The sequence below is a fragment of the Pyrgilauda ruficollis genome, unplaced genomic scaffold (assembly GCF_017590135.1).
Source record: "Pyrgilauda ruficollis isolate IOZ18807 unplaced genomic scaffold, ASM1759013v1 scaffold7, whole genome shotgun sequence".
NCBI lineage: Eukaryota > Metazoa > Chordata > Aves > Passeriformes > Passeridae > Pyrgilauda > Pyrgilauda ruficollis.
Genome location: NW_024528821.1, coordinates 1,929,703 through 1,951,855, shown reverse-complemented (window position 1 = coordinate 1,951,855; position 22,153 = coordinate 1,929,703).

The window sequence follows — 22,153 nt, the reverse complement described above, 5'->3', positions numbered from 1 at the left end:
ATTATGTTAAATCAAGGGCATACCTATTATTTCGGGCTTTCAAATAGTCTTTAGGGTCATTAAATAACTTAATTACAAGACCAGGTTGCTGAGGACACTCCTGGATAAGAACAGACGTGTTTGGACTTTTTAAAGGTTGTGCCTTTATGACCTGTGAGAGCTCAGGTGGGACAAAGGCCAGCAAAGCTCAGCTGGGAGCAGCTCTGGAGCTTGACCACCCCTCACCAGGTGCCACAGAGTGTCACCTCGATTTTTTGAAGATTTTTAAAGCCTTCTGATGTTTACATTTTTGTAACAAACTTTCTCACGCACTTTATGTAAATAACTTATTGTTTTGCATTCTTTTATGGAGGAGGAGAAATTTGTTGGACTGTTGGTTTGCCCAGTGTCATTGGAGAGGTGGCACGGTCACCCTCCAATCCACTGTCACTTTTGGAAATCTATAAAAGTTGGAGTCAGAAATTAAAAGTGCCTTTTTACCTTGGAAAGAGCCGTGAGTCTGCACCGTGTGTCGTGTCCTATAGTGGCAACAGAGCCCAAACCCACCGAGACCATCCCCAAAATCCCAACCCACCACAAACCCCTGGGAAGCCTGACTGGATCAGGTCTCTGATGCACAAAGCTTAATTTTTGTGCAGAAAGACAATCTCAGCTTGCTGAGGAATTTCCACCTGATTTGGACCAAATTGGCTCCTGTTACTCAGAGGTCGAACGCTTCATTTTATTCCTTATTTTCCCCCTGATCCTGGAAAAGTTCAGAGCGTTCCTCCCCACAGCTACTCTGCAGCTCTTTTGTTTTCTGCAGGATGCTCCAGAGATATCAGTCCAGACAATTCCCACAATCTACTCCCATTAAAAGCCAAATGAGGCCATAAATAATGCATGCAACACTAACTACTGCGCCTGGATGTGTGTATCTTGTAAGATCTGCTGCTGCATTTCACATACAAATGTATATTAGCCAGTTTTACAGGACAAATTGGGATGTATTCCTGATGGCATCTCCAAGAGCATTATCAAACTCCAGCTTATTATAATGAGATTCAGCTTGAGAAAAAGGAAAAGAATAAAAGAAAAATCGTGTTCCTGGCAGTTCCATTTATTAGAGTCGTTTCTGCTCCTATCCCTGGTGACTAAACACCTCATGCAGTTACTTTGCATAATGCCAGCAAGATAATACTAGCAATAATAGTAATAATAATAATAATAATAATAATTTATTCACGTTAAGTAACATGCTTCTGGTTCTAGAATAATCAGGTAGTATCAGGTAGTAGGTGTTAAATCTGGGTAAATTTCTGTGTAACAGCAGTATTAGCTGTTGCTGTCATGTACAGAATAAGCCTTGGTTCATTATGACTCTGCTGCAATTAAAAAAGATGTTTTGTTTTAAAGAAAAAAAAATTTCAGAATAAATCTGTTACCTGATGCTGCAGTCAACAGCTGTGAAAGGACAGAGAATCCCAAGTTTTCACTTATAAAGCAGCCAAGTTTACTCAAAGAGTAGAACAAAAAATTGCATCTTGGTGGTGCTCTCCTAAATTCTTCTCTGTCAGGAGAACTGTCCTCTCGCTTTCTCTCCCTGTCTCTTCCTAAAGACACAAGGAATGAAAAATGGCAGAGAAACTGAAGGGAAATTTGTCTTCATTTTATGTGCACTGTGGTGGCTTGGTGAGATCCTGCAAGGTGCACCAGAGCCAAATCCCAACAGCCTTCACTTGTTGAATTTATTTTTTTGTTGTTGTTGTTAGGGTTGGGATTAAATGTGAGATGGTATTTTTTGTTTGGATTTAGATGTTTATTAGTTTTTATTTATATTACAGTCTCACAAATTGTGAGTTCTATAGCACATTATTTTAATAAATTAAAAATTGAGTATTATCTCTTTTTTAAATAAGGTTTTTAAGGATAAACTACTTAATTAAGAAATAATACTTAAATTATTTTTACTTTTAACCCAATAACTAACTACCCGTGGCCTGCAATGTGGACTTTTTTATCCAATGACACAACTGCCTTCCACTTATTCATCTCTCTTGAGTGTGTAAAAGATCTGTACAGGTTAGCTCTGCTGGGGATTTTGCTCTAAACTGAGGCAATAAAGCAAAGGAAATATTAAAATAAATATAATATTAATATATTAATGCTAAAGGCATGAGACAAAAGCTGGCAAGTAAAGAACTACTTTTTGGTAACAGTATTTACATGGTACTTGATGGGTTTCTGTTGGACAAGATCAAGGAAAGGTTTGGCTTTTGGGAGTCATTTGGATGATTTGTGTGAGATGTCAGAATGGAGCAGAGAAATGGCAGATTTGCTGATTTTGGCACAGAAAGGTGAGGTAAAGAGCTAGAGGAAAGTAAGAGTGAATGAGTTCCATAAGTACACATTTCACATTTCTCTTAAATTTTCAACCCTATTTTTTGAGTGGTTTTTTTTGGTGTTTTTTTTTTTTTTTTGGTTTTTTTTTTTTTTTTGGTTTTTTTTTTTTTTTTGGTTTTTTTTTTTTTTTTGGTTTTTTTTTTTTTTTTGGTTTTTTTTTTTTTTTTTTTAGATCTCTTTCCTGATTTACAGGACAGTACAAAAATTCATTTTTTCCTCCATAACAATACATATTCACCTGCAGGGAAAATGTCTTCCCACAATCAAAGCTCCTGACTGATGAGCAGCAGTAAATGTGCATTTCCTAGGGACAAGATCTCCCATGCCTTTTCCCTGCCCTCTCCTGGTAATAGTGAGAGATCCATGTACTTGAGCAAAGCTGAAATGAGACTATTTCAAGGAGATAATTAGTTGCCCTGTATTACTTTTAGGAGATCATTAGAGACCTTTAATATCCTCCAGAACAAAAAAAGCAGTGAATTCTCTCTAAGGAAAACCCACATTGTTCCCAAGTACTGTTTGCAGTGGTAGAAAATCCAATCCACCCTTTTTGCAGCAATTAAAAGGTGGATGGAGCTTTGCAAATTACAAACTGGGGGAGTTTCCATGGTCTGGCAGATTCCTGTGATATCACTCCTGTGATAACTTCCAGACCATTTACTTCAGATTTAAATAAAATATGAGTTACAACCCAACACCTGGGCACACACTGAACTTGTTCTATACAAAGTGAGAACTGAGAAGGCATTTTGGAGATGTAGATCTCAGTGAACAATTGCTAATATGCAGTTACACAATATTATTTGTGGAGTGCAGAGAACTTTTCAGAGAATTTATTGCTATAAGGTAAAAGTCTATATAAAAAAAGCAAAGAGGTGAGAGATTTAGTAACTCATTGGACTTTCATTTTTGAGTCTGAAATTTCTTGCTAAAAACACCATTCTTCTTGCTTTCAGGGGAAAAAAAAAAACCCTCCTTAACTCTCTTAAATAAGATAGCCAGAAAAACAGATGAGGAATGAGAGGAAAAATAAAAAGCTATTAAGTGGATACATTCTGCACTCTATAAAAGTTAGAAGAAATAAATTAAATAACCCAGAAGACTATCCAAGGAGAGAAAAGCCACAGGGAAAATTGTCCTGCAGGGATTGGTGTCACACAGGGGTAGGAGCAGACTTACACAGAGCAGGATCTGTTCACACACACGAGATCACAGCTGTGCTCCCCTCGTCACCTGCTGCTCCGAGAGATTATTCCCTTTACAAGAAATTTCAGTTGAGGAACATCAGGCTGGTAAATTTATTATGCAAGAGTTTTTATTTAATGCATAAGCCGACTTGTATTCACCAAGGAAGGGAATGCGTTCCTGTCCTTTTAAACAAGCAGTAAAATCCCTGAAAGAGGAGTCACTACAATAAAAATATTGTGCAAATCCTCTCTAGCACGAACCTCTCTCACCTGCCCCATGGCTATTTCAGTGTCTATTAATTCCCATTTATTTTTAAAAGACAATTACTTCAGCCTTCTGTCTGTTCAAACACAGGGTGAGGACATTTGTGAGAAAGATATAGGAATTATCAAGAGAAATGTAGCAGGGGAAAACCCTAAATCTGCTGTTGTGTTTTCTTTCCTCCTGTTTCAGTAATGCTGGTGGTGGCAGGGAATTGAAGCAGTGAGGGAAGTGTGGAGGGGAGCCTTGGAAGGACCCCAAAGGAAGCAGGGCTCCTGTCTGACAGCCCTTTGGCATGAGAAGTTGCTGAGGAGTGAAGAGATTCTCAGAAATATGATTTTTAGAAAATAAAAGACAAATACTGAGTAAAGCAGTGCCAGAAATAAACAGAGGAGTTATTATTTTGGTAAGAGCTACACAATGTAAAAGGGATGCAAGTTTAAACACCAAAATTTTTTTTGTTTCTGCTGTCTGGTTCTCTCTCACCAGTTCATTCTTTTACTTTTGGAACAAACAGGCATCTTTCTTTTTTATATTTATCATTCTCCTTAGAATTACTGAGTCAAATGTATCAAAGCAACAAAAATGTATAAGTTGACGAGAATCTGTGAATTTACAACACAAAGCCACCTAATAAGTAACAGAGGAAAACTTTTTCAAAAAAGTCACAAAACTCCTATTTAACTGCTTCCTAATGAAAATACCACAGGCTCTCCTTTGTATTTTTGACCACAGCAACTTTAGTGGTAAAAGTCAAAAATATCATGTGAGAAGCCCCTTGCAAACAGTGCAGAAAGCTCTCTGACCCTACAGATGGACCTGATCCCCCTCACCCATGGCAGAAAAGGCTTCCAGGGATCACCGTGGCTTTCCCTTCATCCTGTCTCATTCACATCTTCTGAAAAATCCCTTCACCCAGGATTCTTCTCCTGGGAAGCTGAGCAGCCTCAGAGAAAAAGGAAAACAATAATTATCTGATTTTCTTCTCCTGTGTTTTGCTGCTTTGAATGTGTTTGGAGATTGTTTACCCCCAGGTGATTGTTTTATTGTTTCTACTGTGAATTGTTTTGACTCATTGGCCAGTCAGGGCCAGGCTGTGTCAGGGCTCTGGAAAGAGTCAAGAGTTTCATTATTATCTTTTTAGCCTTCTGTAAGTATCCTTTCTGTATTCTTTACTATAGTATAGGATTGTTCAACTTAGCCTTCTGTAAGTATCTTTTCTGTATTCTTTAGTATAGTATAGGATTGTTCAATAAAATATAGTATCATAAAATGATAAATTAGCCTTCTGAGAACACGGAGTCAGATTGATCATTCCTTCTTTCATCCAGGCTCCCCACAAATGCAATATTCCCCCAGCACATCCCACCAGGAGTGCTCACTTTCTGTCAGCTGCCCATGAATCTGCTCTAACACCAAGGGCAGCCCAGGACTGGCTCAGAGAGGAGCTGAGGGACAATCCCAGGGTCACTGCCCAGCTCTCCCAGCTGGGATAACAAAGGGCACTCCCAGCACAGCTCAGAGGACCTGCTCATCCTCTATTTTTCAGAAATACTTTAAACTAGACTACGTTTCAGGTGTTTAAGCGTAATAAAAATACAGCACTAGTAATTTATGGGCTGTCATTTGACTGGAATTCGCACAAAAAGTCAAATTTAAGATGCTCTGTAAATGAATTCTTTCCGGCTTCATGGTCCTATTATTTTAAAATTTAAATGACATATTCAGAGACATTCAGTGCTGTACACCTTGGATCCAAGGCACCAGGGCAGTGGAAGTCAAATGCAGTGATGAAAAAAAATCCACCAGAAAATCAAGTCCAGCTGTCAATACTTTTCAATAGATATTTACATCAAGCCACTTCAAACTCTCATAATTCTTCAAGCAGTTTGCTATAAATCAGATCAAAATGCATTCCTAGTCAAGTCCCCTTTTCCTATGACATTTCATGTGTCTGTTGGATGAATCTCAGTAATTATTTTCGTAAATATTCCACAAGTGTGAGACTAAAGAGAGAAGAATACAGAGTACACTAAAACTGCCAAATGCCATCCAGGTGGGTCACCTCTTTAGCCAGGAGAGTTTCTCTTGGTAGAATAGGAAATGTTTTGTTAGAAAGTATTAGATGAGAATGAACTGTGTAGGTTGGCAGATCACCTCTCTCAGCTCTTACCAGACTATAAATGGGTTTGTATAAGCTGATTTGGATTCTGGGGTAGTGAACAGAAAAAGATTTCCAATGCCAGGCCACACTGTGGGGTTCACCTGATTTCCCAGACTGCTTTAGAGGGAACCTCTGGTGAGAGCTTGTGAGGGTTAGAAGAATGTTTTATGGCTTTGAGTTCGTTCCTGCAGCCAGAATCCCCAGAATGGACTGGCTTTGTGTTATGATTTTTTAATGAAACTAGTGAGAATCTGCAGAAAACAAGTGAGAACTATTTTGTTGTCCAGTAAAACTGTAATTTAGGGGAGAAAAAGAACCCAAACCTGACCCAAATCACATTTGTCCACTGCAGCAGCAGAGCTGGGTGGGGAATGATGCTGCCGGCCCCACTCCGGGTGCACGTCCACTGCAGATTTGCATCTGTCACATACCAGTGAAACAACAAATGAGAATTGTGTATATTTATCTGAGATATCTCTGTGGTACCATAAAGGCACAGCTTGAGAAGGAGCATCTTTTTAAATCATGAGGGAGTTAGTTTATTCTTGTGTAGAGAAGAGTCTCTCGTTCTATCCCTGCCCCGGCAGTCATTGCAGTAAAAGCACATCCTAAAATATTCCTTGCATCTCTGTAGGTTTCTTGAAATAAGAGGATTCTTTAGCACAAGGCAATATATCCTTTGGAAATGAAGTCAGCTTTAGATATGAGATAGTGGGGCCTGATGGGACGAGTTTCATCAGTTCAGAGTCCTATTTATTTCTCCTGAAATATGATGCCACCAGGTACTGCACCTGCTCCTTGCATCTTGATAAACTGTTTAGCATTGCATGTGTGGGCAGGAATATTTACTATTTCTGGTGGTAGGAAAATAGGAGGAGGCAAGCAACATGTTCAACTAACAGCAGCTTCTTTGTGCCATCTCAGTATCTTCCAAACGCAGAAACAAATTTAGTTGTATCAAAATTCATGTTGAGCAGGTGATCTTTCTGGGCTTCAGTTCAAAAAGCTTCTTCAAATAAATTAGCAGGTATTTCTGTTAATATAATTAAGACAAAAGGGATGCAAAGTTATCCCTACTGCAGCCTTGAAATTCTTTTTCCATTCCATCTTGGCAAAACCCCCACTTCCTTCTGGTAGGAGACCAAGCTTGGGGAGCACAGATAGCTTATTTTGCATGCACATCTGTGGAGGGAGGCAAGGAGTTCTTCGGTTCAGGTGGATAAATTGTCAACTTTCATGTCTGACAGATCATTTAATGCACAGTGAAACAACCACTGTGGCTATTCCTTGCTGCTAAATATATCAGCAAATGTGTCTGTGGCAGAGGCGCAGTGAGGAAACACACACAGTGTGGGCAGGAGCCCACAGTGCATTAAAAAGAAATTTCTGTCCTCTTAGATTTAAGGAAACAACTGTATTTACATGATTTACTGTAATTTACCTGATCTTTAGCAAGTCCTATCTTAATAAAGCTCGTATAATAACAGATGCATATCTATTCTTTTTCATGCTTTAAGAGTCCATTTAGCTGTTGAATGAAGGGAAGAGCACTTAGAGGAGCAGTCACTGATGACAGACTATTGTTAAAAAGCCATCATATATTCAGATCCATCTGGTGCTATCCTGGGAGCAGCGTGTTACAAACTAATAAAAGTACTGCAGAGGTGGGAAACCAGCTCAGGCAATATTAAAAGAAAAAAAAAAAAAGCCATTTATTTAATATACAGAAGAATTACGTTGTTTTATGTCAGGAAAAACACTTTTAAAAACACCATTTTGGCAAAACGGTCTGGATTCCAAAAGGCTGCAGTCACATCCAGATTCATATTAGTAATTGCCTAAATATTCCATAAGTAATGATTACAAAAATATCTGCCAGACAATGCTCAGACATTTCTGAAAGGTGAGAATAAGCCTGAAATATATTTTCACATTTCTGAAATGTAAGGCAATAATAAGTGATATAAATATGGAGTAAGTCATATTATTAGGACAATGAATACATTAAAAATATTCTGGCTGGTTATGATCATTTATTCATCCTATCATCTCTTAAATACTACTTAGCTTTTTAACCCTGCCTTAGCCCCTCCAAGTGCAGCATTAGGAAGGAATTACAGTAGATATGAGTCCAGTCTGGTTTTTTGCTTTTTCTGTGCTGCTGGAGCACAAATTCTACCTGGATTTGTGCAAATTTGCCACCCTCCCTCATGGCAAATTGTGTCTAAACTGAGCACAGAGAGCCAGCAAGGGGCAGCCCAGAAAGCCAAAGGATCCAGGAGCCCCCAAAGCAGGGTGAGGAAGGGGATGCTCCTCCCAGCCCTGCTCTCCTCAGAGCCCACCTGCAGTTGTGTCCAGGACGGATGGAGCAGCTCTGGAGGATGTCACAAAGCTGCTCCAGGGCTGCAGCCTCTCTGCTGTGCTCTGGGACAGCTGGGGGTGCACACCTGGAGCAGGGAAAGCGCTGGGGAGATCCTGGAGCCTCTTCCAGGGCCTCAGGGGGCTCCAAGAGAGCTGGAGAGGGACTGGGCACAAGGGATGGAGGGACAGGACACAGGGAATGGCTTTAAGCTGACAGAGGGCAGGGATGGATGGGATTTTGGGGGGGAATTGTTCCCTGTGAGGGTGGTGAGACCCTGGCACAGGGTGCCCAGAGAAGCTGGCGCTGCTCCTGGATCCCTGGAAGTACCCAAGAAAGAGGCTTGGAGCTCCCTGAAATAGTGGAAGGTGTGCCTGCCCATGGAATGGGATGATCTTTAAGGTGTCTTCCATCCCAAATCATTCTATGCTAATCTTAACCCTTCTTATAAAGCTCTTCAAAAAAAATTTTTTTTTCCCTAGCTCCAAGTTTTCCCAGCCATGAGCACTTATTCCTCCCTGTGAAGAGAGGCAATCATGGAGAAAACACACAGCAAAATGTGAACCCAGCCGTGTAAAGCTTTGTTTTCCTGGCGTTTGTTTGAATGGTTTATATTTAATTGATGAATCCCAGGGTGTGTGGCTGAATGACTTTCAGCTCCCCAGTGCCTCAATCAGTGCAGTGCAGACACACAAACCACGGGTGGGCTTCCTCACACCGCTCTGCTGATGGAGCTTCCCTCTTCATCTTAAATGACCACCTGAGCTGAATGTGATAGACATTTTTATCACGGAGCTTATGCAGTCTTTGGCCTTTTCTGAGGCAGGCTGGCAGTCTCCTCCCTATGCATCACAAAGAGCAAAAGTTCAAAGTGTAATTTTTATTTATTTGGTTTCCCTTTTAGCTTGTTTTACTTTTCTTTTTCTTTCTTTCTTTTTTGCACTGATTAAGGACAGGCTCACATCTGAGCTCCAAGAAAAAGAAATTCTAAACATGAAATACACAATATAAATGTCAAAGGCTACAGATGTTTGCTGCCAAGACATATGGATGATAGAAACAAAAGCAAAATTGCATTAACACATTTTATATGTAACTCTTCCTTCTAAATATGGTCTTATTACAAAATACACAAGGGCATTTGTGTTAGATACCGAGACATATGGCTGGTACAAAAATATAAATCCATCACCAGATTTTGTATGCAATTTCACTCTTTTCAAATGATGCCAGGCCTGGAAACATGCTATCCTTCCTTTATTCCTTTCAGAGAAAGGAGCCTGGCTAATACCCACATCAGCAGCACCAGACAGGGATGCAGCCAGCAGTGGCATGGCTCAGGTGTTTGCAGAGTGCAGCTGCAGGATCAAATCATATCACACTAATGCAAATTGCAATGAAGCTTTCCACTGGATTTTCCTATTATTTGAGTGTTAAACCTGGTTTGTCACAGATCTGTGAAGGACACTGACAATAGTAAACTAACCTTCATTATCATCATCATCATATTCCCCTCCCCTTTTTGTTTTTAATCACTGATCAAGCTGTCAGAGCCTATTTGCTGCAGGTTACCTGTTCTGGCAGAATGGATTCTTTACAGTCAGAGCTGTTAAAAATCTGAATTCTGTCAGGCATCTGACAGAAATATTAACTGCTTGGGATTTTCTAGCAGAGCCTCAGGTAATGAGTCAACAGTGACACCCCCCCTTTCCCCCCAAAAAAACAAAACCATAACCAAAAACCAGGGAAAAAAAAAATTCTATCCTTATTAGTTTACAAAGAGCATTCTAAAAGCAAAATTATAAAAATGTCCTTAGCTGACTTCAGAGTGAAATCTCACAATTTTATGCTTAGAAAAATATTGAATATTTCTGGCCTAGTAGACTTTGTGCTGGTTTTTATGCTTGCTTTTACTTGCTATTGGACTAAAGGCTATTTAATGTAATAATAAATTAAGACAGGGATCACCTTATTTAAGATGAGATCTAAGTATGCAGATTCTAGAGTAAAACTTGGACAAAAAGCATTAGAAAGACCCACATTTGGAATCATTGCTATTATATTTATATTACAATTTAACAAAAATTTTGAATCATTCCAGAAAAGATCTGGTCTGTGAAAAAAATTTTCTCCCCTACTCCGATTTTTCACCTGCAGTCCAAAATTTCAGATACTCTTGGTGGCAGCTCCAATTGAAATTGCTATTAAATTTGCTCCCAGTACTTAAAAAAATAAAATTTCACTTGGTGTAGTGTGAACACTCATATCAAAGTGCCTGAGCACCCTTGAAGTTTAAATGACCTCATTTACACACATCTTGTTCTGACAGAATTATATATTATCATTCTATCCCGTGGGGAGAAAGTAGCTCACAATTTTGTCACTTGTGTATCTCAGATTAGCATACCAAAGGTTTACTCACCACGTGAAAACAGCCTGCTGTGTTTTCAGACCCTTCTGCTGAATGCCAAGTGTCTCCATAAATTGTTACCTGTACCCAATAATTTATCTGGCAATGAACCCACAGTTTAAAATTCCTGAGGTACAATACCATGAGTGACTACCTGGGCACGTGGTACCTAAGAGTTCACAAATCTAAGAATTCAGAATTCCCTTTAGTGCCAAAGAAAAATTCTGACGTCCTCAGGAGGAAATTCAGAAGTGCTCCATGACTGCAAATCAGAGATCTGGACTGGGAGAAGCCTGAACCAAACCATGGCTCAGAAAGGCTGAAAGAAATGCAATTCTGCAGGAATTCAGCAGTAATAAGGATTATAGAAGGAAGGGCGTGTGTCTGGTGCAGGGATTTAAGGGGATCGGGTGGACACTTCAGCAGGGCAATGCTGGGGGCAAAACTGCCTGTACCCTGCTCAGGCAGCAAGAAAACCCAATTCTAGCACAGAATGCTGCAGAAGGTGAGGAAGATTGGAAGGATTGCAAGAACTGTTCTGAAAACACACTGGTGAGAAGTAGGAAAAGCAGTGACTCCAACACAAAAGGCTTTGTGGGTTGGGAAGGAACACAGAGATAAAGCAGTAGAGAAAATCCACCTACGAGCAACACCCAAACCTGGCTGTTGGGAGGGTGAACAAGTGCCCTGCATTTATTTGGGATTTCAGAGGAAGTGTGGAGGAATTTCAGGCTCACAATGCCATTTTTCAGCACCATCTGTGGGGGGAAATTCCCAATTTTAGAACAGTTTTGATCACTGCAATCAAGCTCCAGCATCCAAACTAGGGCCTTCTCCAAGCAGCTTTTCATACTCTAAGCACCATGGAAGGTTCTGGAAGTTCCTTCTGGGCAGAGGTTGTGTTGATATTAACAGCACAAAACCAAAAGACTAAAACTCCACAACCAGATATGCTGGTTTGTATTATTGAAGATGTATGAAAATAATTCTTCTCTTTTATTGCTCTTACCAATAAAATTCATGACCAGCTGGGCCAAAAAGCATCCTTAGAATATAAATAATTGGTGAATTTTCAGTGAGGTTTTTCTCAAATGTTTTTCCTATCTTTTTCAGGAAAAGGGGCGTTATCTGTTAATCTGTCAGCCACAAAGTTCTTGAAAATTAGAGAGACAAGAGGCAAATGGAGATTCCCACTGAGAGGAGGCTGTGTGGTCTGAGCTGCTCTCTCATGGCCCTGTGTAATTGCTGCCCACTCAGCTTGGCACCAGCACCTTGTGCAGCCAGGAGCTAAAATCACCCAGGGAATTAAAGCATGGAAAAGCTGGATGCCCCTCTGCTGTAGAGAGCATCAGCCTCTGCTCATAATTAACCAATTTTCACTATTTCCTATGATTTCATCATTTTCTTCACTCTTCTTTTTCCCCAGTAACTATTAGCAGAGATATTAAGTGAAGAAAAATTAAGCTAAATTGACCTTACACTAATTAAAATAATCTTTTCATTAATGCACAGACTTAGGGGACAAATCCTGTATTTCGATGTAAAAGCTATTGGACAAAAACGTGCAAAACTGTCATAAAGGTAACTTCAATAGTAACAACAGCTTTAAGGAACGTGTAGCACTCTAAATACAGGTCAAATTCACATTTGAGTGAGAAGGGTTTAGCCTAAATTCTTAAAAATGTGGCATAGCAATGTGTTGGCTATTTCATAGCAGCAATTCCAAAAACACAAGGGCATGTGAGAGCCTGCAGAAATGGTCTTTGTTTGTTACAATTCCAGTAAACTACCCTGAAAATTCAGGTACTCCTAGCATTTAATGTTTTCTCTCACTGGAGTGCAGCAGTGAGGGAGAACTTATTTTACTATATCAGATATATTTTATCAGATTTTTCTAAAATGTTTGCATGAAAATGAACTTAAAATGTAACTTTAAAAAGGCTTCTCTCTTTTCCTGAATGTCCTGAAGGCTTTCCACCTCCTGAGATCCAGATATGGATCTGCTCTAGTTTAGCATAAATAAAGAAAGAAATCACCATGCAGGGTCAGTACCACAGAGGGAGAGGAGCTCCTTCCTGTCCCACCTGGAATCACAGACAGACATTCTCATTCCTCTTGGAAGCAGGTTCTGGCTCTCCTGGGGAGTATTTCCCAGTCTTTGGGTGTCAATGTCCCCCTCACAGCTCCATCCCTCCCCATTTTGCCTTTCCCTGTTGCTGTCTGCAGATCTCACACAGGAGCGTCTGAGTCTCTCAGCTGGGAAGTCTGGGTTTGATTTTTGTTTGTTATTTAAGTCAAATTATCTCCTAAAGGTATTATGAATTGCCTCAGCTTTTTTGAGTCAGACTCAAGAATGATAAAAACCATGATTTTTCCTGTGTTTGTGGAATTTTTGAGGAATCTGCATTTTCCTTTCATAGGGTGGATGAAGCTCTGGTCCAGATCCTTTTCTCCTGATATCTCCTGATATTCTCTCAGAGAGGCACTGCAGTGTAGCCACAGATGCACCTCTGGGGTTTTTAGTTAAAAGTTGGAATAGAGTGGCTCATCTTTCCATCCATGAAGTAAGAAAATGTGTTCATTTGCAGGTTAAAAAAAAAAAAAAATCAACTACAACTTAGTTTCCATGAAAACAGTCCCCAAAGCTTAGTGCTTTGGCATCAGTGAATGACATTCTTATATGTGAAATTAAAATCAATTCTTATAAAGTGCATGCATTGAATTAAAATGATCTTTCAAAGGAGCTGTCTGCTTCCCTAACAGGATGCAAAATAAGAATTTGTCTTTGAGAATAAGAGATTCTGAGCTCCACCATCTCATCTGACACTTACTCTTGCTATGGGAAAGTCAAGTTTAATTTTTTTACTTCTGTATTATAGAATGATTTTTTTTTTTTAGTGCATTGCTGAGAACGTGATAATAAATGAAAATATATGAATGAGAAAGGAGAGGTACAAAAATACAATATAACCCTGAAATAGCAACATGTGAACTGTGGCCATGTCAACACCAATATTTCCTCACAAATGTGGGGTTTGCATCCTTCAGGACAAGTCTTGCACCACCTTTGCCAGCTCAGAGAGATAATTTGTCTCTTCTGAAAACAGGGGAGAAGGAAAAGGTTGGACAGGCAGGGACAATGCTGACCAGGCTTTCAGAAGGGATCCAAGCATTAAAAAAAATATTTTTTAAATTAAAAAGTCCAATTCTGTGTCTCTTTTCTCTGGCCACAAATTCTGCCCAACATTTTTCTCATTGTTTTGAGCACAAAGAACCATCTAATAATGCGTGACATGACAGAGCTCAGACTCCAGGAAGAGCTGCTAGCATAAAATAAAGAGCAAGTAATCATTTCGTTGAAACAGAAAAGTTTGGTTCTGTATTAAATATGAATCAAATATAAAATCTATTCTCAATTACAGATCAAATCCTAGACTAGGTTATTAATATGCATATGGTATAGTTACAGTAATATTTTGGGGCATAAATAATAGAAAAGCAATAATTCAGCACAGGCTGAGATGAAGAAAGCACTTCCCAAATCCTGTAAAAAGGCACCACAAGTTCCCACAGGATGTGCTTTACCCTGATTCCTCCTGCTCAGAGCTCTCCCTGGCTATCCTGAGTCACAGGGAGTCACCCACAGTTCTGTTGATGGAGGATATTGCCAAATAATTCTGCTTGGTTCTGTCTGCATCCACTGAGAGCTTCAGCACTTCTGTCTCCTCCTGTAGAACTAGATTCCACAATTTAGGAATTCTGAAGAATTTAGAGCAGCTCCAGCCACAGTCTCCAGCCAGGAGTCTGCACCACCTCAGCACCTCCCCAGAGAAGATTTCAGGAGGAAGAGCTGGATTAAAATCTCCAGAAAGAACAGAACAAAACCCCTCTCACAGCTGGAGAGTCTCTGGGCTGTTCCCTCAATATCTTCCCATCTTTTTTACCCTCAACACTTGCAGCCAAGGAACTGGGCACTGAGCTGCACTCACCCCTGACTGCACCTCCCCTCTGCACTTTCCCAAATGGGATAATAACAGGATCACCAAGGAGTAACCTCATTATCTGCAGCAGGGTTTAGTGGACTTACCACACCAACACATTTTTTCAAGGATATGCAGCAACATATCTGTGTTTAAAATGAATTGACTTTGATATCATGTAACCAAGGAAACAGTGTCAAAAATAGATAAAATCATGCTTGATCCAAAACATCTAAAGTTCAGGGGTTTTGTTTTGAATAATCATATTTATACACATGTGCCTTCAGTACAGGCAATTCAAAATAAAACAAGTGCAGCAACAGATGCAAAGTGCTGCCACGTTTCTGGTGATCCAGAGGAGAGAGAGCACAGCTCATACCACAGACACAGAAATTCAGCTCAGTTTGTGTTATTCTCTGGCCACTCCTAGAGGTGTAAAAAGCAGGAAATACCCAAACAACAACTGAAGTCAGCTCAGTGCTCAAATTAAGTCATTTTTGGAAATAAACCTTTCCTTGGGAAGGCTCCTGGAATGATCCTTTGCACAGGAGAGGTGAAGCTTCCAGGGATGGAGCCTTTACATCAGCTCTGGGTCTTACATGTGTGACCATCAGATTTATTTCCATGTTTGCCTGACAATTAATTTAAAACATAACTTTAAAAAGGCTTCTCTCTTCTCCTGAGTGTTCCAAGGCTTTCCCCTCCTGAGGTCAGGGATATGGATCTGCTCTTATTTAACTTAAATAAAGAAACAAGTCACCATGTGGGGCCAATACCACTGAGCACAGAGAGAAAGTTCAACAATCTGTAAAGGAAAATGAAGCACTGTTTTGGAGAAAGGCACTCCAAAATCTGAATTAACAACAATATCAGTACTGGACAGACTCAGGATCACCTAATACTTCTCAAGGCAACATTTAAAAAGTCCAATCCTAAAGAATTTTTCACCTTAACATTGGCAATCACTGGGTAACAACCAAACCAATTAAATACTAATAGATTAAATGTTTTTACAGTAAATATGCAAACAAAAAAGGAAGTATGGCTTCTAAGTAATGATTAAATGCAGAGCTTTTTCCTATCCTGGCACAAATAGGTAAAATATGGTTTAGAAGATGTTTCAAGAATTTTTAACACAACATTCTGTATTAAAACCTTCCAGCAAGCTGCCAAAATTAAAAGATGAATTCTATTAGAGCCGTTGTTTGAGGCTTTCAGGGAAAATGAGGTATTGCCACAGTCCAAGGACAGCATTGTCCTAGATGGGAATAACTTATTGCTTGTGCCCTTGGAATCCATTAGTTACTATTTAGGGCCAAGAAGTCTGCAGAGAAGATTTTGACTTGTCCCAGGTCAAAAGAGAGTTAAAAAAAATCTCCTTTTTCTCTGGGGTGATTCCAGCAGAGGCCTTTGGTGCTCTTCAGCAGCACATGAAGTTGTTTCCAGGAAAGGGAAAAAGTTTTAAGGTTTGCCAGCAGCAAGTTTGTTAGCAAAGGTCAACGCAAGTCTAATCACTACTTAATTATTTTAATCTCTTCATTGAAAATGAAAACAAAGGGAGGATTTTTACCTTCTATAAAATGCTCATTAAAGGTTCATAAATAATTAAATCCAAAGAAGTTGAGTTTATAAACTTTTGCAGATGTGATAATGGAAATGAAAGAATAGAATTTGCTTCTTTTGCTCACTCAAATCCAGTAACAGCATTTGGGTGGCTTTTATATTTGCTTTTAGTATTTATAACTAATGTCATAGTTACAAAAATGTGTGGGTAGAAGTTTCTCTCCATTTCAGTTCCCAGGATTTAGTTTCTAAATTAATGAAGGCAAATTCTGAAAAAAAAAAAAATTCAATTTTTTAGCTATCTGAAACTTTAAATATTGTTCCCTGAAGTTCATATACACAAAGCAGATATTATTCTATTTTCCTTCTCTCTGATATTCTGATAATTGCCTCATCCCTGCTTCTGCACATGATTTGAATTTTTCTAAAAAATGATTAAGCTACCAGTTTTAAATATCCATAATTTAATACCCCTATTCTCATATTAGAAAACTGTATAGTGCAGTAACAGCCAAGACAAGGAGAAATATTTTATAGCTAATTGTATTTTCCACAACAGATTAGAAACCAATTTATCCCTGGATATTCTCAGGTAATGTTGTCCCTCTTATTTCTTCCAAGTGAGCACAGGTTAGAATTCATTAAAGAAAATACAGGATATGTTCTTAAAATGGAGTTAAGGGCAGAAGAAATGTATCCAAATTATGTTTTTTATTATTTTGGCCATTCTAGTCCATCATGTTCCCCTGTTATGATTTATTGCTGTAACTCACAGTAAGCCAAGAATAGTATTTCTTGAGACAGGGAACACCTCACTCAGTATTTTAAATAATATTCCTCTTTTTTTTCTTACGCTCAGCTATGTTCAGACAAATTCAGGAGGGCTGGCAGGGCTGAACTCCTTTTCTAAGTGTGGTACCATTAATAGTTTTGCCTTTTTGGTTTTAAAGTGAATAAAACTAAACAGGAATATGTTAAAAATTTAAACAATTCTTTTTATTTGCCATATTTAAAAGCAATTATCCAGCTTTTCATCAAGGCTGCTGTGGGACTGAGATGCAGGCTGGAAACTTTTGCCTCTGAGTTCCCACTGCTGCTGAATTTCAAGCAGTTCCAGTGGATATTCTGAGCCAGTCCTGGCAGCAGTGGCAGAGGAAATACTGCAGTATCAGATTTCTGCAGCAATCAATGGCACAGCACTGGCAGAATCTACCCTAAGGTACTTTTCTTACCCAGCATAATAATTAAAGCTGTATTTATAAAGCACCAACACAATGGTTTCTGGAATTATAAAATTACTGCAATCAGTGTACTTAATTAACCCTCTCCTGTCTCCCACTTTGTTCCATCTTTTGTTCTCATTAAGTGCTGTCCTGACCTTTCAGTCTGTAAAAATCAACAAAAGGCATTTCCTTTTTTATTAAAAGATTGATTGCAGGAGGCCTGAGACCACAATGGAAAGGAGAAATTACCTGTGCTCAAGTTTGTTAGACAGCCACTGCCATTTGGCCCAATAGCAATGGCAATGCTGACCTGATCTGCAGATGCAACAAAGCAAAACAAGCCAAAGAAACATTAACATATGATGCTATAACTCAGAAACAAATCCATGCACTGTGAGAGAAAATTTTCAATAATTCTGTTTAGACACGAACACCCAGCTGGAAACAGCTACTAAAGGAAAGATTATAGGGAGCTGTTATAGTCCTACTGAGAGGCAAAAATGTTTCAATGTATAGAATTAAGGGCACCAAAAGACCTAAATCCAAAAGTATTTTCAAAGGAACAGCACCTTGACTCCAGAGGCACAGCTCTGGTCAAGGCTTTATGGCAATCTCCTCTCATGGGATGCCACTGATCAAGTGAGAAGATCCCAAAACTTATTCCTACCCCTGATTCTGAAAATAATACACTGGAATGAGTATGATAAAATAATAATTTGAGTCATCATAAATTGGCCACTCTCCCCAAATGATACAAGGTTAGGCCTTTCAGAGCTTTTAAATATTTATTTATACAAGGACTTACTCACAACCGATCTATGAGAAGCATGATTTGACTTTGAATCTTATTTGTGATACCCTCTTGTCCTTTACTCCAGCTGATCTACATGCTCTTTATGAAGCCCAGCTGAAAACCACCAAACCAATTTAATTATTAGCACAGGTTATGACCAGCTGCTGTTGAGGGTCAGAAGCACTTGAATAACATAAGTTTGATTTCATATGGTTTTTCTTTTATTTCTGAATGTCTAAAATGCCCTACACTTGTCTCCAATCATAAATAAAAAGAAAAGGAAGGAAGCGGTCCATGATATAACAATTCTTAGTCTAATTCTTCTCATTAATCTGCCTTATTGGTTGTGGCATGCACTTGTTCTAGGCAGTGAAGGTTTAATAGCCCTGTTTCTTTTACCATCATCCATACAGCAGCCTGTCGATCAATGGCAATTATTACTTAATGAACACGTAATGATGGGTGAGCCCGGGGAGAAGGGAACAAATAAATCACTCATTAGAGCCCAGAGTGGGAGCTCCCACTGTCTCCTGTCAGAGTGCTCCTGGTGCAGCTTTGTTTAGCCAACATCTTCAGGAGCAATCAGCATCAGCAGGTGCTGCAGAGCGCTGGAAATCCTCAGTGACCTGGAGGATATTCAGCTTCAACAGGAGATGTACACAAACGTGTTTTCAGCTTAATTGAAAACTCTCTTCTGAGCGGTTCTTTACAAAAAAAAAAAAATAAAGGCTCACAGAGCTTGTTGTTATTTCCTGATTTTTCTAAACTACTTTTTTTTTTTTTTCAACGCCTCAAATATCAGCAAAGTTGCATTCTTATTCCAGTTGAAATAATAAAGCCTTTTCAAAAGCTTTAATGTGGAATCCAGTGACTAAGCATGATTTTAACAGTGCTTCAATATTCATAGGCCTGAGCAGGAAGGGTTCATGTTGAGTTGCATCAATCAATATTTTGCCAGTAAAACAGGTTCTATGTTTCACAGAAATGATGCGGGTATTTGCTTTTGTGATGCTAACTCCTGCTCATTGAGCTTTGAAGTAAAATATTTTACACCCTAACAGGAATTATCAAAAGTTCTAGTCTGGTTTCCACATCAATTCCTCCTTTTTCTGTTTTTTAGACAATCCTGCCAAAGTTAAAGTGATGTGAGAAAGGAAATCAGCAGCTGATAATCCACAGGCAATCAAATCAAGAATTTCTTGGAACAAAACCATGAATTGGGAATTCATGCAGAGGTGTATTGAATTAAATCAGATTTCCCCTCACTTTCCGTTTTGATGTAAAATTGCTCCAATATCGTCTTTCAGTTGATATTTGGCTTTTTCAAATAACAGACTCACAACAGCAAAATTTAAATGAAACTATTTAGAACTTCAAAATCAAAGTAGGATTTCCTCCTAAGATGCCATCATTTCTATGAGATGGGAGCAGGCTAGCACTATTGGAACAATGAATTTTTATGTTTCTTCCTAAGGAAAGATCATTCCAGAAGCAGTTTCTGTACAGTTCTCCACATTCCTTATGTTAACAACCCTTGATTTGTAAAAAGAAAGCTTCTTTCACTTAAGGAAGCTCAGTTTGCTTTAACATACAGTTTAGCAGCTTTCTAAAACAAATGTTTCCAGAAGAGAATAAAGCTTCTAGAAACTCTGCGGGCAAATTTAAACAAGGATGAATTTAGTAAAAAATGCAGAGAAAGGGTAACTTCCTCATTCAAGGAAGACTTATTTTCTGTGTTATGTATTCATTTGTTTGCTTTCAGCCTTGAAAGAAATCTTTCTATAAATTTAAGAGCATATTTTGACTATTCAAAGTCTCCTCCCAATTCGATGTGGTGTTTGCCAGGCATAAAAGCCTGTTAGACATTCAAATAACAGATTAACTGTAAAGCACTGGATAAACTCACTCTGTGTTTTCAAACATATCATTAAAGGAATGGCTTCTGGGGGGAGAAAAAAGGGAAAACCCCACAGATTTCTAAAGCTTTCCTGCCTTTAAGTAATAAGGAAGGGGGGAAAAAAGAAAAATTACTGTTTCAAGTCAAAGCAGGTAACTGTTCCAGGGCATTGCCTCACTGGAAGAGAATTTCAATACTTAATTGTAATTTCTATCAACAGAGAAAACTCATAATCATTCTTATCTCCTAAAATAGCTTGTTAAACATGAAAAAAGCTTATTGCTGAAACAGGCTGTATCTAGGCAGGAATCATAAGCAGAAATGTGTTTTAATTACCTTTTTCCAATATCTTCAGCTAAAAGTTAATTTTAATGAGCAGAAACACTCGTGTTGTTTTTTTCCTTTCCATTTCCTGTGGGTTTTGTTTGTTGTTTTGTGTCAAGCAGGCAAAAAGAGCTTTGGAGATGAGTTTGCCTATCAGGACAACACAGGACAGTTTCGAAGGCAAGGTGTTCTTTTTCTGAAAGTCATTTCCAGCTCATGCAAAGAAATGCAGAGAAAGGCACCTGAATTCCGAGTCACACAGGCAGGAATGCTGGGTGATGGACACTTCATAACTAACGTGCTCCAAACCATAACAACCACTGGAAAAAAGTGCATTCTTAAAGCCTTTCCACAGTAAAGTATTGACTACATCATCCTTGAGGGCACTTGCACTTACCTAACAGCAAAATTTAAACTGAGTTTGACAGATGGTGTTTACCAATCACTTTTTTTCCCTTCAAAAAAAAAAAACAAAACAAAACAAAAAAAAAAAAAAAAACAAAATCCAAATCAACAGGAAACAGCAACAGCACAAGCATTTGTGACTAGGAGAAGCACAGCTAGCATCCCACCTTTGACTGAGACACTGAGGTTGTGAATGAGCCCTTGATTCAGTGCCAGCTGTAAACATTAGTGTTCAGAAAAGCAAAATATTTATCAGTTAAGATCCAGGATGACAAATTATTCACAAATTCAAGAATAACTCAATTTTGTTTTCTAAGTGACTGAAACCAAACCAAATATCTTACAAACAACAAGGACAGAGAAAGGAGAGTAATGCTCATAATCCAGTATGGAAACATAAATAATACCAGTCATCAAAACTCTGGATTTCATCCATATCAAAATATTGGAAGGAAATCCTCAAAATTACACATGATACATAAAAGACACTGCTCAGAACTCCTGGCTGGTTCAGACTGGCAGCCTGGCTCTGCCCAAACACTCAGGATGCCCACTGGCATTACCCTGTGCATTTGAGGGACAAGAAGCACATACTGCTGAGGATAGACATGTTTGAAATATAATTACACCATTAAAAGTTTGTTATTCCCTCTTAAGCGTTGCAAGTTTCAAGCCAGTGGTGGGGGAAGCCAGAACAAGGCAAATTTACTTCTGTTTTGTCAGATTTTGATAGTCCTGTACCCTAGATAGGCTGAAAGAGATTGTTATCTGAGCCCTCCTCAGCTGACATTAGCAGGCTGATCAGAAAGACTTGAGTAGAACCAAACTCTTTTAAAAATGATCTAATAATCATAATTTCTCTTGATTTTATGTAATATGGTTTTTCTTTTTTAAGCATCTGCTGCTATTATGCTGGGATGAAGAACAATTTTCATGGGGAGCAACAGAAAAATTAAATTAGCACATTTCAAAGCCTTTGAAAGGCATTCTCAGAGGAAGACAAAAAATGCCAAATGAGTGAAAAGTCTTATATTAATATAGAGATTTTGATAGCTTTTGAAAAAAATAGATCTGAGTACTATCAAATATCTTTTATTGTCTTTCTTCCCATTCATATTTCCCAGTTCCTTTCCCCCTTTAGCTAAACATGTTCTTTGAGCTTGTATAAAGTTGTCAGATGATTTTTTACCAATACACTTTTGGC